Source organism: Pogoniulus pusillus, chromosome 11, assembly GCF_015220805.1.
Source record: "Pogoniulus pusillus isolate bPogPus1 chromosome 11, bPogPus1.pri, whole genome shotgun sequence".
NCBI lineage: Eukaryota > Metazoa > Chordata > Aves > Piciformes > Lybiidae > Pogoniulus > Pogoniulus pusillus.
This window is the reverse complement of record NC_087274.1, coordinates 20,356,594-20,374,070: the sequence shown is the minus strand read 5'-3', so window position 1 is coordinate 20,374,070 and position 17,477 is coordinate 20,356,594. Positions and strand designations below refer to the sequence as shown.

The window sequence follows — 17,477 nt, the reverse complement described above, 5'->3', positions numbered from 1 at the left end:
CCCTTATTACTCGGGAATATGCAGCTGTATTTTCAATGCAGATGTATGATATCATACACAAAACACTGGGAAAATGATAAAGAGTGAGACCTCTTATTTAAAGACCAGACACTCCAGCTGAAATATGTTGTATTTATTCACAGTTTGGGTGCCAGACTATCTGTCATGCCACCTGAACCCTGACCTAGGATGACCAAACACTAGTCATGCAAGAAAGTCTTTTATCATTCCAGCTTCTTCAGTCCTTTGAACAAATGTTGTCAATTATGTCATTTAAATATGTTGGGCATGGTGAATAATTGCCTGCTAAGACTAGTCTTTAAGGTGAGAAATAGTTGTCTCTGAACTCAGAGGAGAGAAAATTAGACTCCCAGTCCAAATCTCCTCTAATTTACAGTGTTCTTTATTTCCCTCTCTCCTGCTTCTGCCAGGGCTTTCAGCTACATTATCAGGACATGCACACTTCTGGTAGTGAAAGGTCACTGATTAATTCACTTTACAACACACTGCTTTGTGAACTTTTCAGATGTAAATTCTGTTGTTACGCTTGTTGGAGAACATGTAACTGGAAAACATAAGCCTGTTCCAACCTAAACCATCAATGCAAAGGACAAAAAGGGAAGGATTTTTTCAAGAAGCATTGCTAATTAGGTGAATGAAATTAATCAGCAAAGGGCCTGATCTGAAAAGTTGCTTTGCTTGTAACATGCTGAAAAGCTTCTGCTCGATGGTTCTCATGTGTTTCTAAGTATAAGAATTGCAACCTGTGCTCACAATCAGGATTATTTTGGTTTTATGAAAGGAAGGGGGAAAAAAGGTCTACCAATCAAAACTAGCCAATGCGACGGCACTCATTTCACAGGTGTTGGCTTTAATTACCTTATCTCGGGGCTTTCTCAGGGGAAGGCAGATTGCAACAGTAATCCTTTGCATTTTAAAAGAAATATACTGAAACTATAAATGCATTTCATGGCATTTGCTGAACTTTCATTCTGGAAGGGTCTTATGTGCAGGTTGTATCACATTAGAGCCACATTAGCTTTTCCACGCCAATGTAGTTTCTCTTTTCTGACCTCTTAATCAAATTTCTGGGTACAAAATTCCAGTTTAAAGCCAGGACAGGGATGTTTTAATTTCTAGTAAGTACCTCAAAAGATTAATTCTATGTCAAGCATGTAACAAATGTCAGGAATAACACCAAATTTACAATTATTTTCCTTAGCACAAAAATTAAACAGAGCCTGGATAAATCAATCTGTGTACCTCTTACTCTCAGTTTCCTTGCTTCTGCATCAACAGCAGAATCTCTTTGACCCAGTTTAATGTGGTTCCTGAAAATCAATTAAAAACTGATGGTTGTCTGTTCTGCAATTGAAACTCAGTGATTTCATTCATTTGAATTAGTGTTTTTATGAAACCATACAACTGCTATCTTGTTCAACCACTGAAAATATATAATGAAATCAGCATGACCTTTTATTTCCTTCTTTTGTGACAAGCATGTTTCCATCTTATCATAGATGAAATTGTATAGGTAGAGAAGATGTCTTAGCATATAAATGAGTGGCCAGAGGAAAGCAACTTGGATCCTCTTAATCTTTATTTTATACTGCAACAATATAAACACATTTCAAGTATTCAGAGTAATCAGAATTTCTTCCTAATGTCTGCTCTAAGTCTAGCTTCCTCCAGTTTGAAGCCAATACATGTCTTTCTAGAAAGTCACTGTCCAGCTCTTCCATAGTCTTCCTTCAAGTAAAAAAATATGGTGAGACCTGATAAGTAAAGACACATGTAAAAAACAGCTACAATGTCAGCAACATTCATGTCAGGTTCCAAAAACACCCAGCATATCTGCACCACGCCAAGGCCGTGGGACCTTGAGCTATGGGTGAACTTCTGACTTCTAAGAACAAAGGCAGAGTGAAGTAGTGTGCTAGTTTGAAGCCAGCTAGAATGTTTTGTTGAGAAGGATTAGACCACAGGCTGTGAAAGGGAAACAGGGTAATGTCTACTTCACTCATAGGCTTGCTGAGTTGTGTAAGAACAAGAATCCAAACACAGATACGGAGTCGCTCTTTGTCCGGGCTGTGGGCTGCATTTCTCTCTAACCTCACCTTCCATCTCTCTGATTAATCCACTTGCTTCCTAACCTCCCTGGCCAACCTTCCATTCTTCCTTGGGGCACAAGGCAACTGCTAGGGTAAGATAGGGGCGTGAGAGAAGGTAGAAGGGCGGTTGGGAGCCCCTCCTGGGGACTCAGGTTTCTGGGAGGGTTGTTTTGTTTCTGCATTACCTTTTACCTTGTCTATTTCTGTATATAACTGTATATACTGTAAATATCTGCTTGCATGTTCTGCTAAGCTGTAAATATAAGCTTCATTCAAATTTCCAGAGCTGGCTGAGTCTAGTCTGGGTGATTTCCGAAGTGTAGGGGGCAGGTAACACCCAAACCATCACAAATAGAAAACGTGGTTCCAACTCTCAGAATGTTAAATTATTATACCTGGAATTTCTGAAATTAGGAAGTACTTTCTAGTTCATATGTTGCTAAGTAATCAGGATGTGAGTAAGCAGGAATCTGCCACCTCTCTTTTCTCAAGGAAGCTAACTAGTTTCCTCATTTCTCTGCTACAGGAGCCCTTACCTCAGACATTACTCTGTTTTGTTCCGTTGACTTCAAAGTATGTCTTTAAAAACCACAATGTAATATCCAGCACCTGCAAAATATTGTGAAGTATTAGAAAGTGTTGTAATGAAAACTGACTGCAAGCGTCATAACAACAGGTGACATTATTCATAACCTAGAGTTATAACAAGGTTATGATGTAAACTCAGTGATCATAGATGAAATAAGCCAGCTACAAATGTGAAAATATCCTGAACTTTAGAAGTAATACAACCAAATACAATAAATCTTGCCTGCAAATGTAATAAGGCCCTCAACTGAAATGTAATAAAATCTATCAACAGCTGCAATGTATATGGAACATATTATATAGCTTTACTATGAATTATACCCCCTGCTGTTTATGGACTCCACAATGTCATGCTTTGTCTTCTTTCAGAAAATCAAGTGCTACAGGACTAAGTGTTTTCCAAGTTATATTAAATGTGACAGTGTGTTAATACAAAAATGTTGAGGGTGAAAATGAAATTTTTAACCCAGATGTGCTCCTTCATCATCCTGCTAGCATAAGAGAAAGGATGTGGTCTACCACATGTGGCTCAAACACTTCCTCAGCTAGACAAGGTAGGAACCAAAATGAATGTTCTGGGTAGCTAATATGTTCCTGTACTGCTAGAGGTATGAACTCACAGACAAAGACAAAAAGGAATCTTGAGGAGCGACACTGCAACAGGGAGGATGTCCAATCTGACTTCTCTTTCTGTGTCTTTTTTTTTTTTGCTATTGAAATTTCATTTGAGGATAATCTATATAATTTCCTGGCAAATGCCAGTTGTGACATCTTTGCTGGAGTGCAAATGAGCAGGAAGAACTGACGTGATGTGGCTGACTGGTTGCCATCTGTTTGTTATAAACTTGTGCACCTCTACACTTCCTGGAACAGCAAAACATCCAGTGTTGTAACTCAGGAGAATCCTAGAGGGCTTTCCCTTGACGTTTCAAAGAGAAGGTTTGGATGATTTTTGTCTCTGTGTGGAGGTGACCTCATCTTCAGTAGTGCTAAGTCCTTTCCTTCAGAGGACTTACCTCTGGATGCCATGATGGCTTTATACCGACCCATTGCAAGCACAAACGTTTCCACTGAGAATGCAATGTACACAAAGAAAACATTCTGTGTTTTCAAAAGTTATTTATGTGGTGCCATCTCCAGCCATGCACTGACCCTGATTTGCTTTCTGTCGCTTTATATTATGGATTCAGATGTGGTGTAGTGTGAATGCAAAACCCCACCTATGGCAGGGGGTTGGAACAAGATGGTCTTTGAGGTCCCTTCCAACCTAAGCCATTCTGTGATAAAATGTCAAGTGTAGTCTTCTGGCACTTCAAGCAGCACACAGTTCACTACAAATGTCACAATGAATAGCCTAATAATGTTATACCTTAAAAATAAGTTATTAGAAAACACCTTTAGGCAGAACTTAATGGTAGCTTAAAGTATCTTGCATAGCCCAAGAAGGGATAAACATTTGCAATATCTAACTTTTAAGGTTGTTATAAAGAGTTTTCTTGCAGCTCTGTAAGGACAGAGGAACAAACTAAGTCTTTTGGTAAAATCTGAACTATGAAATTCTACAGGAAATTTTCTTCTTTCAATAAAATATCAGCCTAAATCCCTTTAGACACCTCTGTACATATATGAAGGTGTTTGTGTGTGTCCCATGTATGTCTCAGTAGGCAGAAACTGAGATTAGGAAAACAAAGAAGAAATAGTAAAAGAAGCAGTAAAAAATGCTATTTAAAATTTACCCAAAAAAATCACAGAAAAATAAGGAAAATCAAATGCTTTGTATTTTTAAAGTTAATGTAATTCATACTTGCAAAAAAAACCCAGCAGACAAACCATTTTCAGTTGCTCTGTCTTTTAAGTTGACAGTGCCCTTTAAAGGCTGTCATTACCATAGATCTCGTTTCCATTTGAAGATTCATCTGGATTTAATAACCATTTTAAATTTTATTTGATTCTGAATTCCAATTTGGAGTTGTGGAAGACAAATGACTACTTTACTGAATTAAGCCTGTGTCTATTTATTTCACAAATGGTATTTCAATATAATTCTTAATCATTTGTGAGCAAGTCACATATAGTGCATTGGCTATTTGTATAGTATTTCAATGACATTTGCTCAGTGCTTCAGCATAGTTCTCAAATTTTCACATATTTTTAGCTGAGGAATATTTAAGTGGTGTGAGGTAAGGCTGAGAAGATAGCTGTGGGGCTTTTTAAGAACTGAAACAATTATTTTTATAGAAGGAGTGGTGAAAGCATGAACTCATTGTAATAATCTGTCAAAAATTCAAATCCAAGGCCGTGTCTATCACCACCATTCTAGGATTCCTCTAGCTTTATTACTCAGCCATAGATATGGCCTGTGTGAGTTGTGACAATCGTAGTCACATTTTATTCTTCTGATTAATAGCTGACTAACACAGGGCTTTTGCTCTGAAGAGCAGTTATCTGAACTTTACAGCCTTTTTGTGGGATGAAACCCAGTTATTACTAAATTCATTTTGTAGGTACGTTGATTATTGCACAGAGAGAAAAGACCATGGAGATAAATCCACTGAAACCTTTAGATCAGTGACTAATGATTTTCCAAAGACATTGATTGGTATATAGTGAAGGCTGAAAATGATAGTCAGAAATGCTGATTTCAGTATCCCATACTCCAATAAAACATCTTTGGATTAATTTAGGGGTTATAATCCACCATATTCAGGAGCAACGACACACCTTAAACAATATAGAGTGTGGGTGGGAAAAGGAGGCTGCTTATAGTAAGAGCATGATACAAAATATTCCCTTCTGGAGCAGAACAGGAGCTCCAAAGGCACTGCAGTTCCAGGAACATATTTATTTTCTTCCCGTCCAAAGAAACTGAAAAAGTACAGCTGCACCACAGTGCAATGCACTCCAGAAGTTCAGGGGCATCCTCATGAGATGTTGCTCTTTCCTAGAGCTCTTTGGGGAGTTGTAACTACTCACCACTCCTGACTCCCAGCTGACACGAAACATAGTGGGGGATTAAAGGAACTGCACAGCACCAACATTTCAAACCTTCTTTGTGCCAGAAAATAGAACACCTGCGCTAAACAATAGGAAGTGGATGATTATAGTCAAGCAAATTTGTCCATTTCTTTTAAAAAGAATTACATTTTTGACTCCAAATCCTACAAATGGAAGCCATAAATGAAAGGTTATGGCAGTGAAAATCCCTCCAAACCCTAAGTGTGTGTAACAACTTAGTTATAGTCTTTAGTCACCTGGTTTTTTTGATTAATATATTGGAGTTTCTTTAATGAAGTGAAAATATGAAAGAATTTGAAAACTTGTACTATGCAAAGCTCCACCTAAAGATAAATGATGCTTAAATACATCCAAAAGAGAGGGATTAGAAAAAATCCCTTAGAGTAGAGTTTCTATGTCTACTGTCGATAGTAATTGTTCAACATTTAAATTTAAACCAGAAATCACCAAATACTTGTAACAACAAAGAATATTCTGTGAAGGGAATGTGTTATTATGTCTGTTAAGGAGCAGCATCTAAACGGTAAACATTACTCCACGAGTCAGGTAAAGGGATGATAATGGCAATCTAATCATAGAATTTTGCTTGGAAGAAATCCTTAGGATCATCAAGTCCAACTGGAAACCTAAGACATGCCAAACCATGTCCCTCAGTACCAATTCTATATGCCCTATAAAAATCTCCAGGGATGGTGACTCCACCACTTCCCTGGGCAGCCTGTTCTGATGCTTTACAACCTTTTCTGTGGATAAATTTCTTCTTAATATCCCATCTAAACCTCCTCCGGTGCAACTTGAGTCCATTTCCTCTCATCTTACTGCTTGTTACTTGGGAGAAAAGATAACCCCCACCTCACTCCAACCTCATCTCAGGTAATTGGAGAGAAGGTCTTCCTGGAATCTACTTATCTCCAGACTAAATAACTTCACTTCTCTCAGTCCCTCATCATAAGACTTGTGCTCAAGACCCCACACTGGCTTCACTGACCACCTCTGGACACACTCTAGCACATTGGAGTCCCTCTTCCAGTGACAGGCCTAAAACTGAACACAGTTATTTGGGATGTGGCATTGCCAGCACCAAGTAGAGGGCAGTGATTGGTTCCTTGGTCCTGCTGGGCATGTTGTTTCTGATCCAAGCCAGGATGTTGTTGGTTTTCTTGGTCACCTGGGCACATGCTGACTCTCATTCAGCTCGTTGTTGACCAACATCTCCAAACCCTTTTCCATTGGACAGTTTTCAAGCCACTCTTCCCCAAGTGTGTAGCTTAATTGGGGTTATTGTGACCCAAGTGCAGGACCTGGCTCTTAGCCTCTTGAATCTCATCCCATTGGTCTGGTATAATAATGTATAATGTATTACTTTACTAGGTGTAGAGATTTAATAACTGACATTGTCTGGAGACTAATTTCAGCATAAAATAAAGTTCTTCTTTGTTTCTTACTCTTAAGATTATAACATCTGAATGTCTGCAACATGGTGATAAAATGGAATTCTTCAATATAGGGAAAGATTTTTTGACACATTTAAGTTTGCAACTAGGGGAAAAAAAAAAAAGGAAAAAAAAGCAAATGTTTTTTTTTACTCCTAACCAGAATCCTCTTATTCTTACCAAGTTAAGCAGATACTTCCTGTCATCTCAAGCAGTTCTAAAATGCTCCTTATTTGTGTTATTTTTAATTATTTATATTAGTCTAATCCAGTTGGAATCTTAGAAGTAATTTCACACTTTGGGATTGGAATAGTGACTTCTTTTGTTTTTAACACATGGAACTATACTATAGATAGAGCTCATATCATGAAGAGGCAAAGGCCTTTCTAAATTTCTCTAATGTGAATGTGCACGTTTGCTGCGTATTTATCCTGGTATGTTTGCATGCTGCTATGGCAGGATCCTGCTGACATCTGAGAAATAAAAAAAATAAATAGCAGCAGAGGGCTCAGAAGCCGTTTTAGTTTTGATGTCAACAGCTGCCTAAACCAATGAGAGCTGAGACTTACACCTTTTCTGAGATTCAATTTCCCATATCTTTAACATTTCTGTGCAGACATGAAAGTGTCCAGGTACCAAGGTGAGGGTGCATTATCCCTTCTTCTGACACCAGGATCTTGTTTCAGTATTACTATAATTTTTCTGCTCAGCAAAGTGCTCACTCTCAGCCCAGGGAGTTCACACTTCTGTTGAAAAGCAATTGCTGCCATGAGCTACAGGTGCTTGAAGTATGATATACTTAACATACATTTATCGCCTATGTATCACATATAGATGCATACAAGCTGCTGGACATGTACTTAGAATATAGTCCTGTAATCTGTTGGAAGATGGGCATGAGTGTAGATACAGGAGCTGCCTAAATTAAACAACTTTAAAAAAATGTATTCACATGACATACCTCTCTTTCTCTTTTATCAACCACACATGTATTGCATTGTCCAGGGCAGCCACCTCCGCCTTAAGAAGTAATTTTGATCACAGAGCTTTTCCACAGCAGAGCTGCCCTAAATCCCGCTCAGGGACATCTGTGCATGAGGCTGGCAGCAAAAATTCAAACAATACAGTGTATTTACTGCATGCTAAAAAGTAGGAACAAGGAAGATTGTACATAAGACAATGACAGTGTTACAAAAACAAAAGCCTTAGATGAAATGCTTGAGAGAGAAAAGAGGAGAAAAGAATCCAAAATCACTTAGAGCAACAGAGCTGACTGCATGTATGCACAGATCAACAGTGATCATAAAGCCCCTTCTGCAGGGCATAGTGTGGGAAAGTCTGAGAGATTCATCTTCACTTGTTTAAATCGAGCCCCAAATTATCTTCAATCTCTTTATTTCATCCCCATAACCACCAGCATCCCTCCCTCAGTAGTTCTTATTCTCCCTTCCTTCTTGGTTTTATTCCTTCCTTGTGATCTCTACTGAAGCTGGCTTTGCTCTTAAACCTCCCTTTGATTTCTCTGCTTCTCTAATTCCTTTCCTTCCCTCTTTGTTTTCATTCCCTTTGCTTGATGCCAGAGCCTGTATTTTCAATTCTTCCCACCCTTGTGCTCTCAGCTCCTCACTCTCCTCTCACTGCTCTCCACCTGACTAATCCCCAGTACTGGCTTCTTACCAAAAGCACTACTTCTGCTTCTGTTCTCATGCTGTCAAACACATCTGGAATAAACTCACTTCCTCAGCTTAAGCATAATTCTCTTATCTGAGCCCATCCAGAGATTTTTGCTTCTCCTAAAGTAGCAGATTGCCTATAATTTCTTTCTGTCTTATAAAGCTGTAATCCCTAAAACCTAGAACCCTAAAAATCTTTTGCCCGTTCTGCTCCATAACACCCCTCCAAAAATCTTTCTCACCTCTTCAACCTCTGCCTTGTTCTGTGTCTACTTTTCATACAGCCACAGTTATCTGGAGCTGAGAACCCACAACACACATAGCACAGGACATCTGTGATGCTCCACATGTCTGTTTCCTTTGCAACAGTTTCAAAGCACCATCCAGAATGCAGAATGTCACTGCATCCCCAGATCCCTGTCCAAACTCCAGTAGACGCAAGAGGAGATGATTTGACAAGAAACAGAGAAGGCATAAGAACTTTCTGTGATGCTGTTTCCTTGTGTGAACCCTCTGCATGATGTGAGTGTAGAGTGTTCTTCAAAATTGTTAGTGAATTCTTCTCTTAGTGACTGAATCCAGTGGTCAGATGTGTTGAAACTCTAAGCAGAAAAGATATATTAATATTAACCCATAATGCCATTTGACTTCCTTAGGACTTTCATTGGGTTTAATTAACAATTAAGAAAAAAACCTGTCTGTATAAATATTCCTGTTCAATTGCCTTTAAATGTTCAGCTTCCATCTGCTTTTCTTTTACAGCAGACATAACAAGAAGGTGCTTAAAACTCAGTTTTATCAAGAGTATGTAATTGAAACCACTTCAAAGCAAGAGTAAGGGAAATATAAACAAAATGATGAGCATTTAGTATAATTTCATCTGAGTTGAAAGATTTAATTGTTATACACATTGAATGGACAGTACTCAGTCCTAACAACTGATTTTAGTCTATTTATTTATTTTAAACCTCTGATTGGGTTTATCTCAGATTCTGTGAAAACGTTGGATCCTAGGAAAAGAAAGGTTGTAAGTTTGGAGTTATCCCAATTTTATCTGCTATCTATGTTGAAAATAAACTATATCAGATAAGAAAAAAAAATACTGATTAATGGAGGTTAAGTACATGGAAACCTCACCAGGACTCCTTTGCTGCAAGTGTCATCTAGCTATCAGTTTGCTGCCATTGTTTTAATTATGATCTAACATGCATGCACTTTTAATAGCAAAGCATTACATCAAAATCCACTTAGCACATGCAATACGAAAGTAGCAAGTGCAAAATGATGTAGAAAAGAAAGTGGAGTAAAATTTGCAAGACTTTGTCTGCATTGGATGTTGATGAACTAACAATGAAGTGTGCAATAGTAATTACTGCTCTGATCCTTTAGCTTAACTACCTAATCTTTTGCCTCTGTTTCAGTCAGGTTTTGTATTCTCTGAGGCTCAGTGTATTAAAAATACCCTGGTCTTGATTCAGTTAGCTGTTTGAGAGAATGCCAAATAGAAGCACACAGACATGAAGAAAATAGTGCAAAGCTTGGAGCTCCTTTGATTATACCACATCCCAGCCAAGCTGAGCAGCCCACTGAACTTCTGGTATGATCCATTGTATTGGCCATTTGCTTTGTGGGTCCACCAAAAACATGGAGTTACATTTTCAACATGTTAATATGCCTTCTTACATCAACTTCCCTTTTTCTGTTAGAGATTCCAAGGGTAAACATCAGTATGGATAAGAACAGAAAGTGCAGAAGGAAATAAAATTGGATGGAGGAGAGTAACATGCACAGGACATGACAATGATCAGTGACAGATTTACCAGAGGGCTTCATTTTTCTTTCCTTTGCATTACTGCTTCTTGTGGTATGTCCTCTGTGTCACTTGCCTGGGAGGCAGCCATATCCCTGGGCAGCCACTTGTCATTGTGAGTGTCTGCATACAGCTCAGTAGTCATCAAGTGATAAGCAGCACTGCTTTATGAGCCTAACTAAACCACTCCCAGAGCCCACATTTCTGTAAAAGACTTTTGTTCTCTATATATCACTCATATTAGTTAATGCAAAAGGTATTGTTAGAAAATGATTTTTTCTTTATATATGCATTATTTTATTAGTAAATAAATAAGACAAAATATGACTGAAGCAATAGAAATAACCTAATCCTTTCAGAGCTATAGATATTTTCAGTGCCACCTGTGTAAGTTTTAAGATGACAGCTTTAAATATTTTTCATAATCTTTTGCAGCAGTAGTTTTGGGTTTCAAAAATCTTTGTGTTGCCAGGACAGTTACTTTTCTTTAAGAAGAGATTACACTTTGATTTAAGAGTGGGTAGCTTGGACATTCTTCAGCTTGGGCTGAATGAAGTTAAATAAGAAGTTTGTACCATGGAGGATCTGTAATCTCGACACAAACATGGTTGGTTCAGACAGCATAGGTCATCAGTCAGTGTTTTGGTCCTTGCCTAAAGTGCAAGAAGTGTGCCTCCTAGGTGGGTATAGGCAGTGTCCTTTTGGTTTTTACTGAAAAGACTATAGTCTCTAGTTGCATATCCATCTGCTTGTAAGTTATTGAGTGGGCACTCAAGGGATCACATAAGGTTTGAGAAGGGCACATGAGGTAGTAGGTGTTCCTCCTACAATGCCTTACTGCACTGTGAGGCATCAATACTGCAGGAAAGGGATAGGATCATTGAACCAGAGATGAGCATGTGTTGGCGGCTTGCATTTAGGAGCAAGGTGTTACAGGGACCAATTCTTTCCTGGGACAGTGTAATATGAAGGCAGTGTTGTGTGAGGCTGTAATGCATGGAGGTGGGCTATACTGCCCTGGATGTATAGCTACCATGCCCTTGTGGCCTATAGAGACTTGGCTTTCTCCTGTATTAAACTGAAGCACAGTAGAATATGAGCAGATCTTTATTTCCTTTCTCTTGTATTTATGTCACAGAAGAAAATTGCTTTAGCAGCTGGTCATTAACTGGAAATAGTTAAAAGAACAGGATAAAGTTTTAAAAAATCCTTGAGTATGTCTCACTTCAAACTATCAAAAACTAATCTGGGATCAAAGTGCATAAGAATAAAATTGCATGACAAGAAATACTTTTCTCTACTGCTTTCATCACCCATATTGTCTATCTTGAGTTCTGGCTCGGAACTCTCTTTGCTGAGCCAAGGAAGGGTAAAAGGGAAGTAAGATCCTTTTCCTTTTTGTTCAGTGCCATGAGGGCAACACACAATAGCAGTTCCTGGGTTCCCTTCAGTGAGAGGAGCTTGGGAACCTCTCTTGGGTATCTGCCGATGAATGAGTTTCAGGGCAAAGCTGAGTCTGCTGCACTGGCAGCCCCACTTCACTGTGGGGAATGGGATGGGGGAAGTGTAGAAAGCCCTCAGTGCTGTGGCAGAGACAAGGGCAGACTGTGTAGAGCCTGTCCTCACACCCATGGGGACATGTGGGAAGGGAAGTCTGGGGCCTTCCTGAGGCATCTTCTCCCCAGTGCTCCTCCTGAGGCAGTATCTCCTCAACACCCGCTAGCCAGAACCCACAGACAAATGGCACAATCTACGCTTCCTTTCATCTTTAGGTCTCTAACAGCATTATGCAAATCCCAGCTATGTCCCTAGCAACCCAGTCCAAAGGCAATTTTGTATGCCTTTTTTTTTTAAGCTTGTGACAGATTTCATCCCCAAAGAGATGAGTCCAGTAGAGGACAGAAGTGAAGGCTGCTGCAGCACAGTGTCTGGTTTTGCATGCAGTGAGTCGACGGCTGTAGCCTAAGGCACTGGTGTGATTTTGTTTAAACAAACATAAGCCAATTAAAAATACAAAGAGATTCAAGGAAAAGATGCTCTTAGCTGAAAGCCTCATGGGAGAATAATTTAAAGAACAGATCAATAGCAGAGAGAAAGATTTGTTCCCATAAGACTGAAAGCCAGCATGTAACAAATCTCGAGAAAGGCATTTATAGGGTTGCATTTTGTGAGTGACTGTGGCATAAAGGAGTAGTGCTTTAGCATAATTATAGTTAAATATTTACACAGTCTTTGCTGTTTCAGGGAAAGCAAATATCCTTGCAAAGATGATTTTCTCCTCTTCAATATATCACTGAAACTGCTTGCCATATATATCTTTATTACAAACATAATAATCATATAAATATGACTTAAAACAAAAGCATGGTTGAGAATGATACCCTAAAAAAAATGATCACAAAATGAGAACAATAGACACTATTTCCCACAGGTTAAAATATTCTCCCTCTCGTTTTCCAACAGGTTAAAATATTCCCCACAGGTTAAAATATTCTCCCTCTCATTTTCCAGCCCATGTATTTTGATTTGTAACCTCTTTCTCACTCAAATATACATACAGAAATTTGTAAAAGATGCAACAAGAAAAAAGAAAATTACAAAGATCCTGAAATTATTTACCTATGTGATATTTTTCAGATAACCCACTGTAATTTGCAGTAGTTTGGAACCTTCTAGTTGTAGAAACATGAAAGGATATTTCAGTTATCTCACTCTTTATCTGATTTAAGAGAGTATTTCCCCCTAGTTTTCAAATATTATAAGTAGAGAAGTAGAAATGAAAATGTCTAGAAATAGTTGTGCTCTTATCTGTCTTCCAGAGGATGATTCAGAGCAGCAGGTTAGTTTAGAAATGGTTTGCACGCTGGCAGAAATATCCTCCTGCTCTGTTAAATGTATAGACACAATAAAGGGATGAGTATCCTGTACCGGATCCTTACAGTTGATAGTAAAAGAAATTCCTATCAGTATAAATCTTTGAGACAATAGAATCTGATTTTCCCCCCCTTTTCTCCCAAAAGACAGTGCTCTTCTCCCATGCAGGGGAAATCTTGAGAGCCCGCTTCTGAGCACCTCTCTCTTTTGCTCAGCAGAACAGCATAACTTTGAGGAACATAATACATTCTTTATTGAGACTGGAATGAAGAAACTATTTCATTAATAAGATGATTTTTAAAATAGGGTGTTTTTGGTGTATGTCCCTTTAGCTTCGCTGCTTTGCTTCTGCTTTGCTTTGTGGTAATTAGTGGTAAACATCAGCTGAAATCTGCTGAAGAAATGACCCATTGCTTTACACCACTCAGAAGGTAAAGGAGGGGAAAGATGAGTAGCACAGTGCAGCTGCTACAGAAAAAGCCCAATAACTTGATGGTGTTGTATTTACCAAAACCACACAGGGATGGGATCTTTAGAGAATTATTGGGCTGTTCTGATTTAGCAACAAGATTAAGCATCAGAATTTTCCATTTCTTTCATGGACCACAGAAGTTCATGGGCCACAGAAGTTCATTTCATGGAATCAGTACATTTTCTGGGCAATGACTTTTTTTTCCAGATTTGGAAACAGTGATAATGATTGTCAGTATTCTTACAAGTGATGTTAAGGAATATTTCTAGAATGTTTCAAATACACTCAGCAGGGACTGACTTGGGATAAATGGTTAAGAAATTACCTGCATTTTAAATGAACAAAAATGCCTGAGGTGAGGGGGGGGGGAAATTGAATTAAGAAAATAAATAAAAACCAGTTTTGGAATCTTTCGGGCAAGAGGCAAAGGTACATTTCTTTTTCATTTCTAGTTTGCTTTTCAGTTACTTTCAGGACTTACTGGAAATGACTGCAAGGGGGTGAGTACCTCTCCCAAGTATTTCCTCCTGAAGCGCCAACCCAAATCAAGACAACGTGTTGTCCCCCCTGCTGCACATCTCCTATTGTGAGGATTGAAGAGTCCATGCCCTCCACAGTCCTCTCTCTGACTGACATTTCCACTTCTTGATTTGGATATTAATATACTGTGAATGTGGTTACATAGGTTTTCGCACATTTCTTTTTCACTGTAGGTTAAAGACATTCCCAGCTTTGGTCTTTCGGAGAAAGTTATGACTTCACTACCTAGTCATGTGGACTCCTAAATTAAGAATTGATTGGGCTACTTCTGTTCTTTGTTTTCTTCTAAGAAATAGCAAGCTAAGAGAAGGAAACCTGAAGAGCAGGCACCTGGGAAGTAAAACAACATACTGTGTATGATAGGCTTTACTATCTCAGCAGTATAGAGACATAACTACTCAAATGAAGCTTGGCATTGTTTTTCTCATGGCTGAGTGAGTGGCAGACCCTGGGGAGAATGTATTACAGTTCTTGTCTTGTAACTTAACTTCTCCTTTTGTTGCTCTGCATAATTGCTGTCACCCAGGTAAAGCTGGGTTGTTTCTACCATGGTAATTTCTCTCCCACACAACCCTTTGACCTTCAGGCATCTAGAGCAGCAGGGTTTCTCATCTTCTGATTTAACTGGGAAATTAACTACTTGAAGAGGAAATGCTTTGAAATAAACAATGTCTCTGAATTAGAAAACTAAACTTTTTTTGTTATTATTTGTTTGGGTTTTTTTACCTCAAACTGGGACTCCTGGGAGTATTTGCCTGGAATTAACACAAGATAGAACATTTGGAGAACTAAGGCACTTAATCATGTGAAGGATTCCAGCAGCAATTTGAGTTCAGCTAGATAATTGCTTAATTGTGAGTAGAATTCTGAGAAAGGTAAAAGCAGCTCGTGTTTTGTCAACAGACATTAGAATGGCTTACTCACATTGGTTCTCCAGCTCTGGCATTAGGAAGCCCAGGATATTTTTATATGCTGAAAGCAATAATTGCCCTCAGCAACACAAGTACAGAGAAAAATATGTCCATGTGATCATTAGGTATCTCAGGAAAGAGTGGTTTTGCTGATTGCGGTTCTGACAGCTCTTACCACAGCTGGAGGTCAGACATATCTTCTTGGCAAAAATTCCTGTATCTCACCATCGCCAATCTTCTTTTAAGCTTGTGGTGTGTGGAGGAAAAGCAATCTGATTTTCACTGAGGAGGCATTTTCTCCTTAAAATCTTCACAGAAGGAACCAATATATTCATTGTGTGTCAATCTGTTAATTTGATCTGATTACTTGCTGTATTAATTGGGTGATTGAATCATTCAATCTATTCGTACATTGATTCGATTTTAATTGAAACCTTAATTTAATTATTGCTTTATTGTAGTTTTAATTAGCAAAGTAAAAATGTACTGCATTAGCTCAGTAACTGCCACGTACTGCTTGTCTTTGCTGCAATGTCTGTCTGGCATCCTTTTGGTTTTCTTTAAGAAACTCATAAAATACATAGACACAAAGAACTTCTTTTTTCATTTCACTATGCTGTATTGATAAAAAAAATGTGAAAGACTTTGTAATCAGGAAAGCTTGCAAGTCTCTTTGGGTCTACTTGCATGATCCAGTTTATATCATTCTATAGAATGTTTCTTTTTGCAGGAGACACATTGTCTGGGTTCTAATTGAAATTTCCAGAGACTGAAATAAATTTGATAGAACCAGTAACAATTTTAAAGAGTGCCCTTCCCTCTTCCTCTTCCCCTTTCTTTCCCAAAAGAAAAGGATTAGATGTAGAAAGGAAAAGGTAAGCACACCCAAATAAATAAATCCCACTCAATTTGGAAGTTAAAAAGAAAAGTTTAACAATAACCTTTTTTTTTTTTTTTTTTAAAGTATCTTAGGCAGGGAAGCTACAAAAGGTATAGGGAAGGGAAAACAAATATAAAATGTATAGATTCAACCCGATTTTTTTGGTGGTGATGGCCACGTGGTAAAACAAAGAGAATCAGGAACAGGATGGTGGTGGCAGTAAGCATGGAGGCAGGGAGCACAGAGAGAACATCAGATGGGAAGTCCCCCTGCTTTTATGGGTCTTTAGACAAGAAGGGGGAGTGGACTAATCATCACCTGGGAGTGGTCAGACCCACCCCTGGGGAGGGGTCAAGACCACCTAGGGTCAGGTTCAAGGTTACTCCCCCTGGAGGGTTAACTCTATACACACACGGACAATACATTTGAAGCAGATGTATATATAAGTAGAGAGGGGGGGAAAAGTAACACCCATTCCCCCCCCCCTCCCCCCCAACTTATTCTTTGGAAAATTAAAAAAAGTACTTAAATGTTTTAAGGACATGGAAGCTATGCTTTACCAGAGCATCAACTTTTGCAGGCATACATTTTTCAGTTTTCTAATGTCTTTCACTACCATTGTAGGTTGGGAGTGTTGACTTGAAGTAGTGTAACCTTAGCACAATTATAATGCTGACTCCCACTAAACTACCTGAGTAATTGTAGGTTAGGAGTGTGACTTGAAACAATATAACCTTAAGGACAATAATACTGCTGACTCCTGTTAAAATACCTGAGTGATTTAAAAGACTCAGGCAATTCACAATGCAGTATTTTAGTTTGTGTGTTTGCAGATGTTGTGATTGTTCGGGAAAGACTCATATATCTTGACTGGTTTGCTAGAAAGCAAGGAATTGTCCATATTGCCTTCTGTTCCAACTCCCTAAACCTTTTGTGCTAAACCTTATCAGTCATTTTAAAAGTGCTGAAGAGAGAAACAGACTGCACAGAATAGGTGAGAAATGTGGTATGTACTTGCATTTCTACTTTTATTGAGAGATGTGCATTGAAAGCCAAATTAAGGACATTATCGCTGAGCAGAAAATGGGGTGACCCTACACTTCTGTGGGGCTTTCTATTCTCTTCCTACCTCACATTATTCTTTCTTATTTGTGACTGCTGCTTGATCAG

At 38.6% G+C, this 17,477-nt stretch overlaps 1 long non-coding RNA gene across 1 annotated transcript in view; it reads left to right on the top strand.

The window, feature by feature from the left end:
- The window catches only part of LOC135179762 (uncharacterized), a 220,740-nt gene that overhangs the window by 165,883 nt on the left and 37,380 nt on the right, over positions 1-17,477 (top strand). The window lies entirely within an intron of this gene.